The sequence below is a fragment of the Microtus pennsylvanicus genome, chromosome 7, assembly GCF_037038515.1.
Source record: "Microtus pennsylvanicus isolate mMicPen1 chromosome 7, mMicPen1.hap1, whole genome shotgun sequence".
NCBI lineage: Eukaryota > Metazoa > Chordata > Mammalia > Rodentia > Cricetidae > Microtus > Microtus pennsylvanicus.
In genome coordinates, this window is record NC_134585.1 from 98,220,150 (window position 1) to 98,238,003 (window position 17,854).

The window sequence follows — 17,854 nt, forward strand, 5'->3', positions numbered from 1 at the left end:
TACCAACCACTCATGACAAGTCATTCCTGTATTACTTCTATTTTCCCATTAGCAGTTACTTTATTTTACTTTATCTTAGTATAAGTACCTGTGGTTAGTAGGCAAGGAAAACCATGGATAGGAGACCACACATCGGGAGGAAGCCAGAGAAGGTCATCGTGGCTGTAGCAGACTGGTTACCAGGTAAATTGGGAATCTGTACTATCATATGGCACCCACAAGGATTTTGAATTTTATTTTTAAAAATTACAGGAGACATTATATTGGAATGTTTTGAGAAACACATTTCATTACCTCACATCCTCATAAAACAAGAGCGTGACCAAATAAAATAAGATAAACGGCTTTTGTTATAGCATATTCTTAAACTGTTGTGTTTCTGTTTGGTTATTCTGTCACTACAACTAAGTGATAAATTAAACTTTCAAAACAAGAATACATTAAAATGAAGTGCTACCTGATATGTCAGCCATCCCTGGGAGGCTTAGCACTTACCCTCCACACATGCAAGGGAGCTGGCTAGCCTATCTTTTTGGTGCTAGGGAGAATTTTAACTGGAGTATCACGGAATTAGTTACAGTCCTATTTTGCATTGTTTTGTGCAAGTTGTCCTAGTATCTTTCCTCTGCCTCTGCGTTCCCCAGGGCTCAGCCAATGACTTGATTAGGGTAGAGATACTCAAAAAACTCATTTAGGAGACATAAGACATTCCAGTGACTTTTCTGAAGTCTCCTTGACTACAACATATTCTTGAATACTTTTCTCCATCATGCCAGACTTGTATGTCTCAGTTTTAGTTCTCTCCAACTTGTTTTCAAATCCTCCCCCTTTTCTCACAGGTATTTCACTCCATAAAGTTCATGAATATTTAATCTCGTCTTGGCAACTTTTGTGGAAGATGTGTCCTAAAAGCTATGTCAATATTTAAAATGGAATGATATAAACAAGACCCATAAACAAAATATCAGCTAGAAAGAAATTTTATGAAATGTAAATGATAAATTTTCATGTATTTTAATGTCACTAGTTAAAAGTTCATGCACACATAAGCATATATATATACATATATATGGTTCTATATGCTTGACTAAGACTTTAGGCATATTGAAATAAGTAACAAAAACAGATTTTCTTATTGCAGAAACATCCAGGTAAATAGCAAAATACTTGCTTTGAGAAATGCTGTATGTTTTATTTTAATAAGGATACAACGGCCAAAGTCTCTGACTTTGGAATTCCTTCTGGAGTATGCCGGTGGGGGGGGGGGTTGCATCCCACTGCTATCCCAAATCCAAAGAGATGACTTAGAAAAAACTCTTCAGAACACGGTGCATATGCCCCACCATTCTCTTTTCCTTCATGGAGCACTTCTGCACACCATCGAGTGCTTTCTGCTCTGTGTTGAAAGGTCTTAGTGGACTGTTGCTAAACAATGAGCTAAAAGAGACGAGCCCATGATGACCAGCCTGCATTCTAGGATTTTTTAAGACATTTTCAAATGTCATTTATGGGACCCATATAAAATAATGTAGGGTGAGGCTATCTTAGCTCTACTAAAAAGGGAATAGCAAACAAATAGAGCAAAGTTCAAGTATTCAATAATATCTAAATGATTATGTAGTGAGTGCTCTATAACCAAAGGTTCCAAAGAGCCATATAGAGACTACCCAAGTATTGAGAAGAATTTTTGTAGCTGTGTGAAAACTTAGGGCTTGGGAGATGGTACTGCGGGTAAAACACTTGTTAAGCAAGCATAAGGACTGAGTTCAGATTCCCAGAACCCAGGTCACACTGGACACGTTATGTACATCTATATTCCTAGAACTCCTATTGTGAAATGGAAGGAAGAAGCAAGAAAATCCCTGAGAGTTTGTAGGCCAGATACTCTGGCCTATATAGGGATGAATTAAAAAAGATCCTTTCTCAAATAAACTGCAAAGTGAGGGTAAATACCTCAGGTTAACCTCTGACCTCCACATGCGTGCCAACACACATTAGTACTCATGTACACAATTGTTGTAGTGAGGGTCCCTTTGTTCTGTCCCAGCTGCCCTGCTAGTTTGACCCCCAAAATAATCACACAAAAATTGTATTAATTAAATCACTGCCTAGCCCATTATCTCTAGCCTCTTATTGGCTAACTCTCACATCTTGATTTAACCCATTTCTAATAATCTGTGTTCACCACGAGGTCGTGGCTTACCAGAAAAGATTCAGCATGTCTGACCTGGCAGCCCCATGGTGGCGCTCTCTCTCTCTCTCTCTCTCTCTCTCTCTCTCTCTCTCTCTCTCTCTCTCTCCCCTCCTTTCTTTTTCTCAGAATTTAGTTCTGTCTACTCCCTCAACCTAAGTTTTGCCCTATCAAAAGGCCAAGGCAGTTTCTTTATTCAACAATAAAAGCAACACATAGACAGGGGGACCTCCTACACCACACAATCATTTAAGAACATATACCTACCCCTCATACACACAGAGACAGATAAAATAAAGGGTCTAAGTGTCTGTCTCCTGAAGACTATTAGATATATTTTAACTACACATGTCATGCACACACACACACACACACACACACACACACACACAAGTTGACATCGTGCTTTATTTTTAAGTATGATGATACACAATTGGAAAATGTGTGTGTGTGTGGGTGGGTGGGTGTGGGTATGTGTGTGTGAAGACAGCCTTTCTGTACTTTTAATAGTTACTGGTACAATATTCACAATATTGTCCATACATGTTTGTCATTCCAAAGTGAAGCCATCTTGACTGGCTCATGGAGGCGGGCATTCATCAGGTTCTTGCAATTCTTCAATTATAAGGGCTGTAGTTTATAGGAAATTAAAAGGAACTTGTAAGAAATCCATTTTATCTCAAGTTGGCTTAGTTAAAAAACAACAAACAAAAAACTGTAATGGTTCAGAAAAATGAAATAAATGACAACTATAAGTTAATGTAGTCACAAGGACCGAGGCTGACCGTGTCAGAACGGCAAAGACTGTCGTCTTCTCATGAATGAAGGATGGCAAAACTAAGGCACAGATGACACAAACCCAAATCCGGGCATTAAATTGGTTTTATCAGAAAAGAGTTTGCATGAGAAGTGAAAGTCATCGTTAAAATGGTTGAGTGGGAATTATATTATAGTCAACTGTGACTTCCAAATTGAATTATGTAAATCCTCTTTTAAAAACCTCTTCAGTGTCCTTGTTATCCACACACATTTAAATTCCCACTCTAACAGGCCTTCCCCATCATCTCTTCCACTGCATGTGTCATCTTACAAGACAAGTGTTGCATCTTAAATATGCCTGGCAGTCTCATGATCACGGATGTGCCCCTGCTTCTCCTGCCTAACAGAAAGACTCAGGTCATACAACTTGGTAAGCAATATTCTCATTCAAGGATACCCATTGTCTTATGCTAACATTCAATTATCATCTTGCACATTGTGGTGTGCATATGTTGAGAGTTTGAATTGAAACATTTTAGAAGAAAGACTATTTATATACATATAGAAACACACACACACACACACACACACACACAGACAAATCCACAAAGTATCTGGTGCCTGGTTAGTGTTTGAATGAGAATTAATGAGGTTCTATAGGGGCATCAGAAAGAGATCTTAAATGACAGTGACTTTGTTTGCACACACAAAAGTGAGACTACTTAATAATATGAATTTCAACTTTTCAAGAGGGTGGATTTGGCAGAAGGAAGGCGAGAAATTGTTCTATACCACAAGATTCTGTGGAGAGATATGTAAATCTATAAGCAGAGCCAGAGGAAAAGGTCATTGGTTTCAGTGGAAGAGAAAGACACAAATGAGGACAAGGGCTTAGAGGCGTAATTGGTTTGGAGGAAGTTGACAGTACTGTTCGCCAAAGCATCAGTCCTTTAGGGTGCATTAATGACACTTTCTTGTGCCTTGATAAGTTATCAGAACGTCAGATTAAATACAGAACACGTTGCAAGTCCTCTGAGAAGAAGCATATAGGGAGAAATTCAATTCTGCTAAGCCTCAGGAAAGCTTACAACAAAATTCCCCATGTAGGAATGTGTAGTAAAAATTTGAAGCAAAGTGGTCAGAGTTTCATATTTATAATTTGTAAAGAAGGATAAAGAATCTCCCTCCATAATATTTATAGAGTCCTGTTTTTTTAAAAAAATACAAAAGCTGGGAATGTATTACAGAACCAGTCTATGTACTGTTTAACCAAAGACCACAACTTCTATACATTCCCAAATGTGGACATTTTAACTAGCTAAGTTTAATATCCATAAAAGCATTATGTGAAGCAAAATAAGTTCCTCAAACGACAGCATGGGACTTTAAGGAAAGTTCCATTAGCCACAATTATGACAATTTTCCATTAACCTTGCCACCAGTTGCTTTCAGAAGAAAGAAGGAAGCTGAATAAGAGGTATTTTCCATTACAAAGTAGGTTCACCCACTAGCTAACCCAGATCAAAATTGTACACTTCAATTTACATTATTAAAAAGTCTATTTGAAACTCACCCTGTCCACTCTACCAAAATGATTAACTAATTAACAAGTGTGAAATCACAGCCTGAAATGGAAAAGGGGTGAAGATGTAATTATATTGGGAAATTGATTTGTCTGCTTTATAGTCAACTAGCCTAAATTTGGAATAAAGTATTTTTAACAAAGGTATTGGATGCAGGCCAAGAAAGCCGGTAGCCTGATTGTAGATCTTCATCTTTCCCTTCTCTCTTTCAAATCCAATCCTCCAGTATCACCCCTGCTCTGCAGCAGACTATGTCTTGTGATCTTTCCTCACTTCCTCCCCCCCCCCCCCAGTTTCCAGGGGAGTAATCAGATCCTGGGAGACAGTCTTCTTTCCCCCTCCTGTGGACCCCAGTCAGAACCCACAGTCCTTATCCATTCCTAAGTATCAGTGCCCAGTATAGAAACACATTTTTGGGACCCTCCAGGGGTCACACCTGGCAGGATCCCAGAAGAATTCCCTACCAGGTGACAAACAGACACTGCACCCCCCTAAGAACCAGATAGGACAATGGACTACAAGGAAAAGAACACCCAACCAACAAAGACAAGAGCAGGTATCAGCACCTAGAATTACAATACTCACAAACCCTGAAGCCTAGATGCCAGCATAAAAACATCAATAATAGTCAGGACAATATGTTTCCGCTAGAGTCCAGGAACCTTACCACAGCAGGCCCCAAGAACTGCAACATAGCTGAAGTATAAGACAAAACCTTAAAATAATCTTTATGGATATGATAAAATTCCTTAAAGATGAAATAAATAAACCCCTTAAAGAAAACTGTAAAAACACTAAGAGTGGAAGGAAATGAATAAAGTATTTCAAGTCCTGAACATGGAAGTAGAGTCAATTAAAAAATAAACTATGAGCTCAGTCCAGTGCTCCAGTGTGGGTCTCTGTCTCTATCTCCATCCATCGCCAGATGCGAGTTCTAGGATGATATGCAATATATTCGTCAGTATTGCTCTAGGGTAGGGTCATTTCAGGTTCCCTATCCTCAGCTGCCCAGGGAACTAACTGGGGACCTCAGCTTGGGCACCTGGGAGCCCCTCTAGAATCAAGTCTCCTGCCCACCCTAAAGTGGGTCCCTTAACTAAGAATTGTGGTTCCGTGCTCCCCTATCCAACCTTCCTTTATCCCGATCCTCCTGTTTCCCCAAGTCCCCCCTCCTTCCCTTCTACCTTTTCTCTCCCCATCTCCCCTAACCCTCATCCCACCCCACCCCCAAGATCCCACTTTTCTCCCCGGCAATTTTGTCTACTTCCCTTATCCAAGAGGATAACTATATATTTTTCCTTGGGTTCACCTTCTTACTTAGCTTCTTTAGATTCGCCTATTGTAGACTCCGTGAGCCCTATTTATGGCTAGAAACCAATTATGAGTGAGTACATCCCATGTTCATCTTTTTGGGTCTGGGATACCTCACTCAGGATAGTGTTTTCTATTTCCATCCATTTGCATGCAAAATTCGAGAAGTCATTGTTTTTTACCGCAGCGTAGTGAGAACATGAGCAAAGATGTCGGGACCACGAGGAGTGCACCCACCCACTGAGACAGTGGAGCTGATCTACTGGTAGCTCACCAAGGCCAGCTGGACTGTTACCAGAAAAAGCATGGGATAAAACTGGACTCTCGGAACATGGCGAACAATGAGGGCTGATGAGACGCCAAGGACATTGGCACGCGGTTTTGATCCTACGCAATGTGCTGGCTTGGTGGGAGCCTAGCCAGTCTGGATGTTCACCTTCCTAGATATGGATGGAGGGGGGAGGACCTAGGACTTACCACAGGGCAGGGAACCCTGTCAGCTCTTTGGACTGGAAAGGGAGGGGGAGAGGAGTGGGGGGAAGGGGAGAGGGGTGGGAGGATGGGGAGAAGAGTGCGAGGAGGGGGAGAAGAGTGGGAGGAGGGGGAGGGAAATGGGAGGCTGGTGGGAGGAGGTGGAAATTTGTTTTTTTTTTTCTTTATCCTCCTTTTATCAATTAAAAAAAAAAGAAAAAAAAATAAACTATGAGAAATTTGGAAAAGAAAAATTCAGGAACTCAAACAGGAACCTAACCAACAGAATACAAGAGATAGAAGAGAGAATCTCAGGCATTGAAGACACGATGGAAGAAATAATTGCTTTGGGCAAAGAAAATGTTAAATTAAAAAAAAAAAACTAGGAAACCTTGGATACTATGAAAAAGCCAAATCTAAGAATAATAGGCATAGAAAAAGGAAGAGAAATCTAGGTCAAGGGCACAGAAAGTATTTTCAACAAAATCATAGAAGAAAAATTCCCCAATTTAAAGGAGGAAATCCCTTTAAATTTAAAGCATAAAGAACACCATATAGATTAAAAGAAAAAAAACTACCTTCAACACATAATAATTAAAACTCTAAACACACACAACAAAGAAAGAATATTAAAAGCAGCAAGGGAAAACAACTACGTAACATATAAAAGCAGACCTATCAGAGTAACCCCTGACTTCTCAATAGAGATTCTAAAAGCCAGAAGGGTCTGGACACATGTAGACTCTGAAAGACCAGAGATGCCATCCAAGACGAGTATAACCAACAAAACTTCAATCACACATAATTACTTTTAAGGCCAGGTTGCATGCTCAGTGTTTTATGGTCAAAAGCAAACCAACTCAATGGCATTTGGAGGTTCTTGTCTCATGATGTTTTTTCAGGACTTTAATTTTTTTAATCGCATATATACACATATGTGATAATATATATGTGTGTGTTTTATCACATTATATCACATATATACACATATATCTATACATGTATGTTTGTATTTATATTACTACACAGATATTTCATGTATATATTATGGCTACTAGTTTAGTGTTTTTATGGGCTCTCTGATTGTACAAACAAATGGCTCTCTGCATTTATATTTATTTCATGTTCCTTTTCTTCTTTTCTTGGGCTCTTTTACTTCTGTATTTTTTCTTTTATGATTTATTTGCTTTATATATTGTATTGTATTTTATTTTATTATTTTATTTTGATCTTGTTTCTTCGAAGCCTGCTTTTAACTGTGAGACAGAAAGTAGGTGGGTTTAGATAGGGAAATAGTAGAGAGGAACTGGGAGGAGTAGGGGGAGGGAAAATCGTAATCAGGATGTATTATTTTAAAAAAAATCTATTTTTGAAAAAAGAAAGAATGCATTGAAGGAATTTGAATAACTTTAATAACATACATGGTTAAAATGATCACTTTGATTAGAATTAAAGGAGTTTTATTTGACATCATTACTGTACTTGTTAATTTGTATTTTCAAATAACCTAATTTATGTTTTCTGTTTAGCAAATAGAGCTTACAAACATGGTAAAGCACATAATAGACATTAAATGAGAACGTAGGGAGAGACAAAGGCATATTTATTGGAGTATGACTTTCAAGATTAGCTTCAATTCTGAACTTGCAATGCAAGTGAGTATGTGTTCAAGAACACTGGACCACAATCTCATCGGTTGTAGAGATGATGAGGGTCAAACCAACAATTGTGAAGTTTGAGATAAAGTCCCCTAGAGGACCAGCATGTGTCAACTGTAGCCTTTGAATTAAGTTATTCTTCATCATTTCATTTGTATTTTAGTAAATAAAGCTGGCATGAAGATCAGAAAAGTAAAACAGCTACACTGGCCAGCCTTACAGATCAGGCACAATGACACATGTCTTTAAACCCAGTAGCTACACTAGCTTGCCTTAGAAATCAGGTGTAGTTGCATAGCTGTACATGCCCTTAATCCCAGAACTAGAGAGGATTATAAAACAAGAGGAGACAACTCTCTGGCACAGTCTCGTTCTGAGGTTTTCTGAAGGCAGAAGCACCATTTTTGAACTGAGGTTGAGATAAGAGCCAGTGGCTGACTGCTTTGCCTTTCTGATCTTCAGGTTGAACCCCAATATCTGTAACTGAGTTTTTATTACTCATGCTACAACATTTAAAAAATTAAATACAAATAACAATTTAACCTAACCAGCTAATAATTACACTAATAGTACAAGAAATTATTTTGATTTTACAGGCTGTCCTGAGCCTTCTAGATGAGTTAAGATTGAATTTGTTTAAATAATTATATCCCTTTAGTTAAAGCACAAGAATGTATCAGCCTTGACAAATGATAGAGGGAGGATCACCTTGTTGTTATTTTTTATGCAAAATCATTTATTTTTCATTTTACATACCAACCAAGGTACCCTTTCCCGCCCTTCTTCCTGCTCCCTCTAACTTCCCCCTTACCCTCCCCCCCCATTCATTCTGCAGAAAGAGTAGAGCCTCCCAAGGGGGGGTGAACAAAATCTGGCATATCAAGTTGAGGCAGGACCAAGGCCCTTTCCCCAGTTTCTACACTGAGCAAGGTATCCCTCCATTGGGAATGGGCCCCAAAATGGCAGTTCATGCACTAGGGATAGATCCTGGTTTCATTGCCAGTGGTCCCACAGACTGGCCAAGCCACAGACAGAACTGTTACCCACATTCAGAGGGTCTAGTTTGGTCCTATGCTTGTTTCCTAGCTGTCAGCTGAAAGTCGGTGAGCTTCCACTAGCTCAGGTCAACTGTCACTATGGGTTTCCTCATCATGATCATGTCCTCTTTGCTCATATAATCCCTCCTTTGTCTCTTCAACTGAACCACTGTAAACTAGGGTGAGGTTCAACAGGAAGCTATGTCCCAAATTATACAGAAATCAGTCATGTGGTGGGGTATCCAATCTAAAGCACATGATGTTAGCTTTGGGATTATGAGTCTTGTAAAACAAAGAATAAGCTGTTGGTAAAAAATGGAAAGATGTACACTAAACTTCCTGCAGGATTAACATGTAGTGAGAAGCATTTTATTTTATTTTTTTATATTGGGGATTGGGAAAATAGCAACCTCGATTACATTTAGACAGGGCAATGTTGCTAGCGATAATTCAGAAGAGAAAGGACATGATACATTTGTGATTCTAAGGGAGTCTCTAGGCAGAATGCTGAAAGTGATAGTCGATTGATTTTGTTCAAATATCAAGGACGTGCAAGACAGACAGAAGCCGAAGAAAGATGTATTTAACATGCAAAGTAAGATTTAAGCCACAAAAAGTGTTCAGAGACTGCTACATTAGAAAATAAAGCTATTGTTTAGAATGAATCTCTCACAGACAGAAGATTCTCAAGCACATTTCAATGACTATCATACCAAGCCAGAATGTAACACCAGACAGTTTGCTAAGTTCTACAAGATCTAAACTGGTCCCTACTAGAATCTCTCAAGTAGACATTAGAGTTCTAAAATTCTCAGGAACTAGCACTATGAGAGAGAGGCATGCCCAGATGTGAAGAAATACATTCCCCCAATGAATTATAGTAAAGACAAAAATTGTTCTTTGGTGATAACACTACAAGATTAGACTAAACGAGACATTTCCGAACAAAGAGTAGCTTTAGCTGTCTATAGGCAGGAACATACTGAAGATGCTACTAGGCTGCTGATAGAGCTTTTGTTGGCAATTTACAAGGACATAGTAGGCACCAAATTCTAGAAATAATAGCTTAGAGTATTAAACTTAAAGCAGAACAAAGAAATGCAGAGCCACTACCAAACAGAACAACAGACCCTAAACGAGAATGAAACACCCATTATCCTAGAAGATACCTGACAAACAGAATTTTAGTTTCAGGTTCCCCTGCTATTGACAGGGGACCATCATCTAGCTTGGACTATGTTTACAAATGACAATAATATCTAACAGGTTGTCTTGGGCATACTATTGTTTTAAATTGATGTGTTTGAGTGTTTTACCTGCCTTTATTTATGGATACTCATGTTTGCCTCAAGCATACAGAGACCAGAAGAGTGGTGTTGGATCCTTTAAAACTGAAATTACAGAGGATTTTAAGCCATCATGAAGGTATAGGCATCGACTTTGGGTCTTCTACAAGAGAAATGTGTTCTCTTTATTGCTGAACCATATCTCCAGCCCCCGAACATTTTATTTTATGTTGGGAACATGTCTTTCCAGTTCACTCAATTCTACATATGGGTAATAAAATCCAGTCATGTGTCTGTGAATTTGGACCTGTCAGAGATGACAAGGTCAAGGATAGTGATCATGAAACCACATGTTAGATGGCATTTGGGGAATCCTGGACAGGGTTGATAAATTTTGCTTATCGGAGTTATGTGAATGATTGTCACTGGAGGACTAATCGCAAAGGTGACTGTGATCTGGATCCACATCTCATTGTGATGCAATTTTGCAGTTCTATTCAATAAGTGGATGATGACTATAAAGTTGTAATGTGGTTAAGAGATTATGGTGGTACTGATAGCGTGCTTTGGATTGCTACTTCCGAAGACCTTTCAGCATTCACTCATCTTGGAAAGCAGTCACCTTATGAATGAGTCCAAACTCGCTTCTATGCTAATGGGATAGAGTAGGGCATGAGAGGATATGAAGACAGGCAGACAGGCCCAACATCCTCAGCAATCATGATACACCATTTGAGACCCTAAGGTCTTTAGTAAGAACATCTTGCCCTCCTCTGAGGATCTACTGATGGAGGCCCTGTGTGAGCCCCACAAGCACCATGTGAATCAGAAGAATGTACATATGAATACAGTCCAAATTTCCATTATGAATAGTTGCATGAAAATAGATGATTGCATTAATACTAGGCAAATTTATATAACTTAGAATATTAGTTTTTCTTTAAAAAGTGTGTGTTGATATGAATATTAGTGTAGTAAAACACTGTTGATATATTACAAACCATCCATAAGTTATACTGAATATGTGAGTACCTGCCTAGTATCAACAACTATAGTAAAAGCAAACTCCAATACAATACATGACCAGATAGTGTTGTAGAATCTGCATAGGTGACTAGAGACTTCCAGGCAAAAGTCCTTCTCCTTTCTCTCTGGACAGTAGTGTCGTAGGAGGCTGCTTGTTTGTTCTTCACTGCTCAGCCCCAAAATAACCACACAGAAACTATATTAAATAAATCACGGTTTAGCCTATTAGCTCTAGTTTCTTATTGGCTAGCTATTACATCTTAATTTAACCTATTTCTATTAATCTGTGTATCTCTACCTGACTGTGGCTGCTGGCAACGTTCTGTCTGGCGTCTGTGTCTGGCAGAACTACATGGCTTCTCCCTGACTCTGCCTTCTTTCTCTCTATATATCTCTTCCAGCCTGGCTATATTCTGTTAAGCCATTGGCCAAAGAAAGCTTTTTTATTCATTGACCAATAAAAGCAACACATATGCAGAAGGACCTCCCACACCACACTAGAACGTTTATAAGGAATTTATTTGGAGGATAAATACAATACATTTTAAAATGGACAATACTGGGTTTAGAGAATTCTCAGCGGTTAAGAATGCCTGTGGCTCTTGGAGAGAACCCAAGTTCAGTTTCCATCACCCACTTCTATTGGTTTATGATCACCTATATGAAACTTCAACTCCAGCTAACCAATATTCTTCTCTTCTGGCCTCTATGGGCATCTTACTAAAAAGAACAGATAGAGAGACCAGTCACACATACACACACACAGGCACAAAAATGTTCACACACATAAACACACACACTTAAAAGTATAATTAAAAATAAATCTTTAAAAATAACAACACAAGCTGGACTATGGTAGTGCACATCTTTAATCTTAGCATCAGGAGGCAGAGGTAGGTGGGTTTTTGTGAGTTTGAGGCCAGCCTGCTCTACAGAGTGAGTTTCAGGATAGCTAGGGCTATACAGAGAAACCCTTTCTATAAAAATACATAAGTAAATAAAAGAAATTGAAAAATACAAAAACAAAACCCAACACATTAGTTTTATATTAAAGATTTATACAAATTTACTTCATAATGTCTCACAGGATAGACCTATATAAAAAAAACATGGACTGGATTTAGATAAGGCTGATCTAGGATCAACAAAAGGAATAAGTTTCTAATATAGAAATGTATATATATAATATTATAAATAATAGGATGCATTAATTTAAAGATATAGCATAACTTTTTTTTTACTAAAAAACCTCAAGCTTATTTAGTTATGTCTCAGTTGTCAAAGAACTAAGGAGCTGAGTTTGGTTCACATATTCCAATTAAAACATTGCATTAAAAATTAAGAGCAGAATATATATAAATCTCATATTGGGAGATAAAGAGAAGAGTATCTCTGGGCTTGCTGTTCAGCCTGACTAGCCAAATCTGTACACACCATATTCAGTGAGAGACTTTGCCTCAAAACATAACTTGGAGAAGTGATGTATGATGTTCTTCTGTATATGTGTTGTTTTTATTGTTTGATGAATAAATCTGTTTGGGCCAATGGCTTAGCAGAGCAAAGCCAGGCAGCAGGATAGCTGAACAGAGGGAAAGAGAGAGAGAAAGAGGGAAAAGTTAGAGAGATTCCATGTAGCTGCTGAAGGAGAAGGACACTCCAGAACCTTACTGGTAGGCCAGAGCCTCATGACAATACATAGATTAATAAAAATGGGTTAATTTAAGAGGTAAGGTCTAGCAAGGAGTATGCCTAAGCTATTGACCAAGCAGTATTATAATTAATATGGTTTCTGTGTAATTATTTAGGTCAGGGTAGCTGGGAAATGAAAGAGTAGTCTCCACCTATAGAGAAGTGATTGAGGCATCACACCAGATATTAATCTCTGGATGCCTCATTCATACATACACACACACACACACACACACACACACACACACACACACACGCACACACACGCACACACACAAGCAAAAAACTAAGTTACATTTCTTCTGCCAGAATTACTAATACATGATTTTACATAGTCAGACCAGATTATTTTTATATATTTTCCTAATACAATGTGATTCCTATTCTGTTTCCTCAATAGTCCTCTGCATTTCGAAAGCTTCAGTGATCTCATTCTTCAAACATCACCCATGCATGCAGAAATTCCACCGATGTTTTCAGTTTCAGACAGGTATAGAAACAACACAAGAGATGAGAAATTTTAAATTGGCCTTTTCTCCTGTGATTGAGATCAATACTGAGAACAGTCAATTGCTTTATGTGTTAACTATCTGTTCAAATGGTTGAGGGAAGAAACTCAGTATGCTCATGGCAAATAATCTATTTATTCATTTTTGTGAAGTATCTGTGAGAAGTTTACCAAACTCTTTGCTATGAGCTCAGCATTGTGATACATGGTAAGTTTGTGTTTTACCCAAATAACTACAATCCATAAGATGTGACTACAAAGCAATAATGAGGAAACTTACTGCTATCTTCAGGTCTTAAATATTGGGAGGTAATATATTATGCAGTTGCCTTTTTATTTGACCATCTGACACTTACTAAAATAAGTATACTGATCCAAGACTTTATTTACAAAACTCTCAATCAGGTGTTTGATATGGAGGTATACATTTACAACAGATAATATGTATTTCTATGAGAAGATAGAATTACACAGACATTTGACATAAATAAAATGTTTTATCTGTTTCTTCTACATATAATAGGAACCAGGTCAAAGGTTATTTTATGTGGTACCCACAGAGTTTTGTAGCGTTTTTTCATAAACAAAGCAATTCTCAGTTTTATCATAATAATTTAGCTTTAATAAAGCCTGACAGGTTGGCTTCTTTTCCATCTTTCTGTTTTTTAATTTAAACTTGCATTTATGGAGAAAATGATTTCACAATTTGGTTTTAAATATCACTTGTCACTCTTGTAAAACACAAATAACATCTCAAAGCAAGCCATCTACTTATTTTGGGACACTCATTCTTAGAAAGATTGATTTGTGGAAAGAAGAAGAGAGTTAATAAAAGCCGTCTTTGATGTTATTTAACACAAAAGCAAACACAGATCTTTTTTATATTTGGCATTAAAACTCTGATCATTTGCCTCCCTCAAGAAAGCATACCCAGCTTTAATACAGACGGCACGCTGAAGAATAATAATATTTCTGTTTACTGAGATATCAGCTGGTATTTCCCTGCAAGTCAATGGCCTATTGCTGCTACACCATATTAGACCTCAATGTGGCATCTACAAATGTCAAGAGTATAAAAAATATAGTTTAGAAATCAAAAGCAGTCTCCAAAACTCTCCCCCCAAAAATATAAAACAAAAAGGGGGGGCAACGTTGAGCTAAATGTATTTGCTGCAGGAATCATGGCAATATTCAGCTGTCAATCTAGGAAAACAAGGGAACCGCACTGGCATAGCACGGGATAATGAAACTTCCAGCAGATGTTCAAGCAGGGCTCTAATTCTGACTGAACTCCCTTGGTGAGCATTTAATTTCTTTATCATATGCAGCCTCGGCAAATTGTACTTCATCAGAGATGTGTTGTGAAATATTAATATTTCATACGATAACAAAACTCCACAGACTAGCCTTTGTCATATTATGAGCATCCAAATTTCAAATGTCAAGATTCTGAATTATAATCAGTTTTAAACAGATTCTTGAATTGGCATAATAAATTATAATAAGTCTAATCCCAATTGGTCTGCTGTAAAGTCACACATATGTATATTATATGTGATATTTTAATACCTGTCTTTAGAAAAGGTTGTGTGGAGGGAAATGAGAGTTCAAATGTCGTGCACAACATTTCATCCATAATAAAACACAGGTACTCATATATGATGTAATTATATATTCACCATAGGTTTCATTGGTGATTAAGGATGAAGTAAGAAACAAGCTGTAGTTTTCCAGGAGGTAGACTGAGTGCTCTATAAACTTATATATAGAAGAGTATCACTTTTTAGGACATGCCATTACTCAGGTACAAGGTGGCACTGTGATTTTTTTTTTTGTCATTACAATTTTTACAGATAAGCTTAAAAGCAGTTCTGGCATACCAGTTTTATACCACTATCAAAATAAGCAAGTGGAGTTGTCACAATGTTTTCAGTGCCAAATTTTATTTATATTTGTTCACGTCTTCTCAACTTATAGCACAGACTTCTGAATGGATAGATTATATTTGAATGCGAGGTTTAGAAGGAAGATAGTTTCAAAATTTGCTTCTTCTGGTGAGTCCTATAAAGGACACAGCTTCTGTGTTCCTGAGTGACCCCGGGTAACATATCAATGCATGTCACCAATAGAGGAAAGATGATTCTGTTGACTCAGAATTCATTTTGACAAACCAGCAGCAAATCCAAACCAACTATCTCCCCACCTGCACCAAAATTCTTCACTTGTAACCTGATTAAATACCTATTCCTGTTTGTGTGTATATTAAATAGCATAATGAATACATCATTAAATGCTCTGGAAGTTTTTGATACCAACAGGTTAAACATTTGATTACAGCTTCCAGAATTCTTAAAATATGAAGACAAACATGGACAAATACACTATTAATATTCTACAAAACTGAACACAACTCATCCATAATAATTTAAATCAATCCAGACTATCCAGTTCAAATTACTATTTTATCAAAAGTCTTTATCCAGATTTAATTGAATGGTTGAGTTTCACATATACTTTTTCTACCTTACCACAATTCTTAAGAAATATTTTTTCTTGCTCTGATTTTTCTAACTCCTAAGGTTTTTTTTTTTTTCTGGGTTTCCTGAACCACCTTTACCCAACCTCTTATAAAACTGTCAGACTAAGAAAGCCAAAATATCTTATTAATAATGTCAGCTATTGATCCCAGTAAGAGAAGAAAGAAGGAAGAATGCTTTTTAATGGTGCATGGTAGTTCTCTGTTATTTTCTTGCCCCAGGATAAGGATGATTTAAATAATGATACTCTATTTAGTCACTAGATCCACCCATTCTAATACATTAATTATTACTAACTACTACTTAGTTCTAACCACATTGATGTGGCTTGTCGGTCCAAAACTTTTCAATAAATGGCCCATGAAATGCTTCTTTTCATTCTGTAAATTAGACTTCTAATTCACTACCATGTAAGGATGCTGTCTGTCTTCCATCCCATTAATCATCTGACCTTAGTAGTGTGCATTTCCATGTTTTAAATGCTTAAAGTTATCTTACATTTATTTGTTTGCTAATTTGTATATGCTTATGTGTGTGTGTGCCTGTATGTATTCTTAAGAGAATGCATCCTTCTGCCATATGAATCATGTGGCTACCAGGGTAAATATTTTAGGAATCAGTATCCCCCTTTTATCATCTAAGTTATAAGAATGAAACTCAAGTTACCACCCTTGACACTAAGGTTCTTTACCTGTTGAGCCATCTTACTGACTCTCCTTTTTGCACTAAAGATTTGATCTCAAATTTAATCATTTCCTCAATATGTAGAACTCCTGTTAAAAGCAAAAAACCATAATGTCACATGGAATTAATTTGGTGGGGGTGTGTTTTTATTATGAAATTCATGAGAAATCTTATTACCACCCTCAACAAATTACAGTGAGAAAGTCTGTAAGACATGTCGTGAATAATAGGATGTTATGCAAACTAAATCCATTGTTTTCCTAACTTTGAATTGAAACATATGTTCACATTTACACAGTCCTCAAATCACAAAACAATAATGTCAAAACAAAGAATTAAAAATAGAAATCCTCATATTATCAGGCAGCATCCCCCCATGGGATATATATCCAAATGAAATCAGTATGTAAAAAATATGTATTTCCATGTTAACCGTTACACTAGTCACAATAGCACAAAACCAGACACTTCCTTAACATTCATTAAGTGATGCACGGATAGAGAAAATATAGCACAGGTACACAGTGGAATACTTTTCAGCAGAACAAAGGAATCTTGAGTTTGCAGCAACATGGAGGACATCAGAATCATCATGTTAACTGAACTAGCCAGTCAGGAGGATGACTTGTGCCACATGAGTTCACTCACACGTGGAAGTTTAAAAGAGGAAGTTAAAAGTCCAATGATATTAACTAAAGGCTGGGCGGAGCATTGGGAAGAGAGAGGAGAGGGGAAAGATGGATCACTTGGGTTCAAGTTACCTAGAAAACAGTTCTAGTGTGCTATAACACAAAATCATGACTATAAATCCAGAAACATACTCTGCATTTCAAAGAGGTAGATCAAAGGAGCTTGAAAGCTTTTTGCATAAGGAAATTAAAAAAATATTTGAGACAAGAATGTTTAATGTGATTACAACCCTACGTCATACACACAAATAACAGAACATCATATGACATCCTTCTAATATAAGCAATTAAAATAATTCAATTCAATTAAAACAGGAATTATTGAATGTTAAATCACTACTATTCTAGTCTGTTTATTTGTGTATAGGTTTCTGAGGCGGCCCTCAAGTAGCTCAGGCTGACCTTGGAATGTAGCCAACAATGGC

The 17,854-nt window shown here is 37.4% G+C and overlaps 1 protein-coding gene across 1 annotated transcript in view; it reads right to left on the reverse strand.

Annotated features, from left to right (window-relative positions):
• Positions 1–17,854, reverse strand: part of Dpyd (dihydropyrimidine dehydrogenase) — a 745,624-nt gene that overhangs the window by 353,195 nt on the left and 374,575 nt on the right. The gene's annotated exons all lie outside the window — the stretch shown is intronic.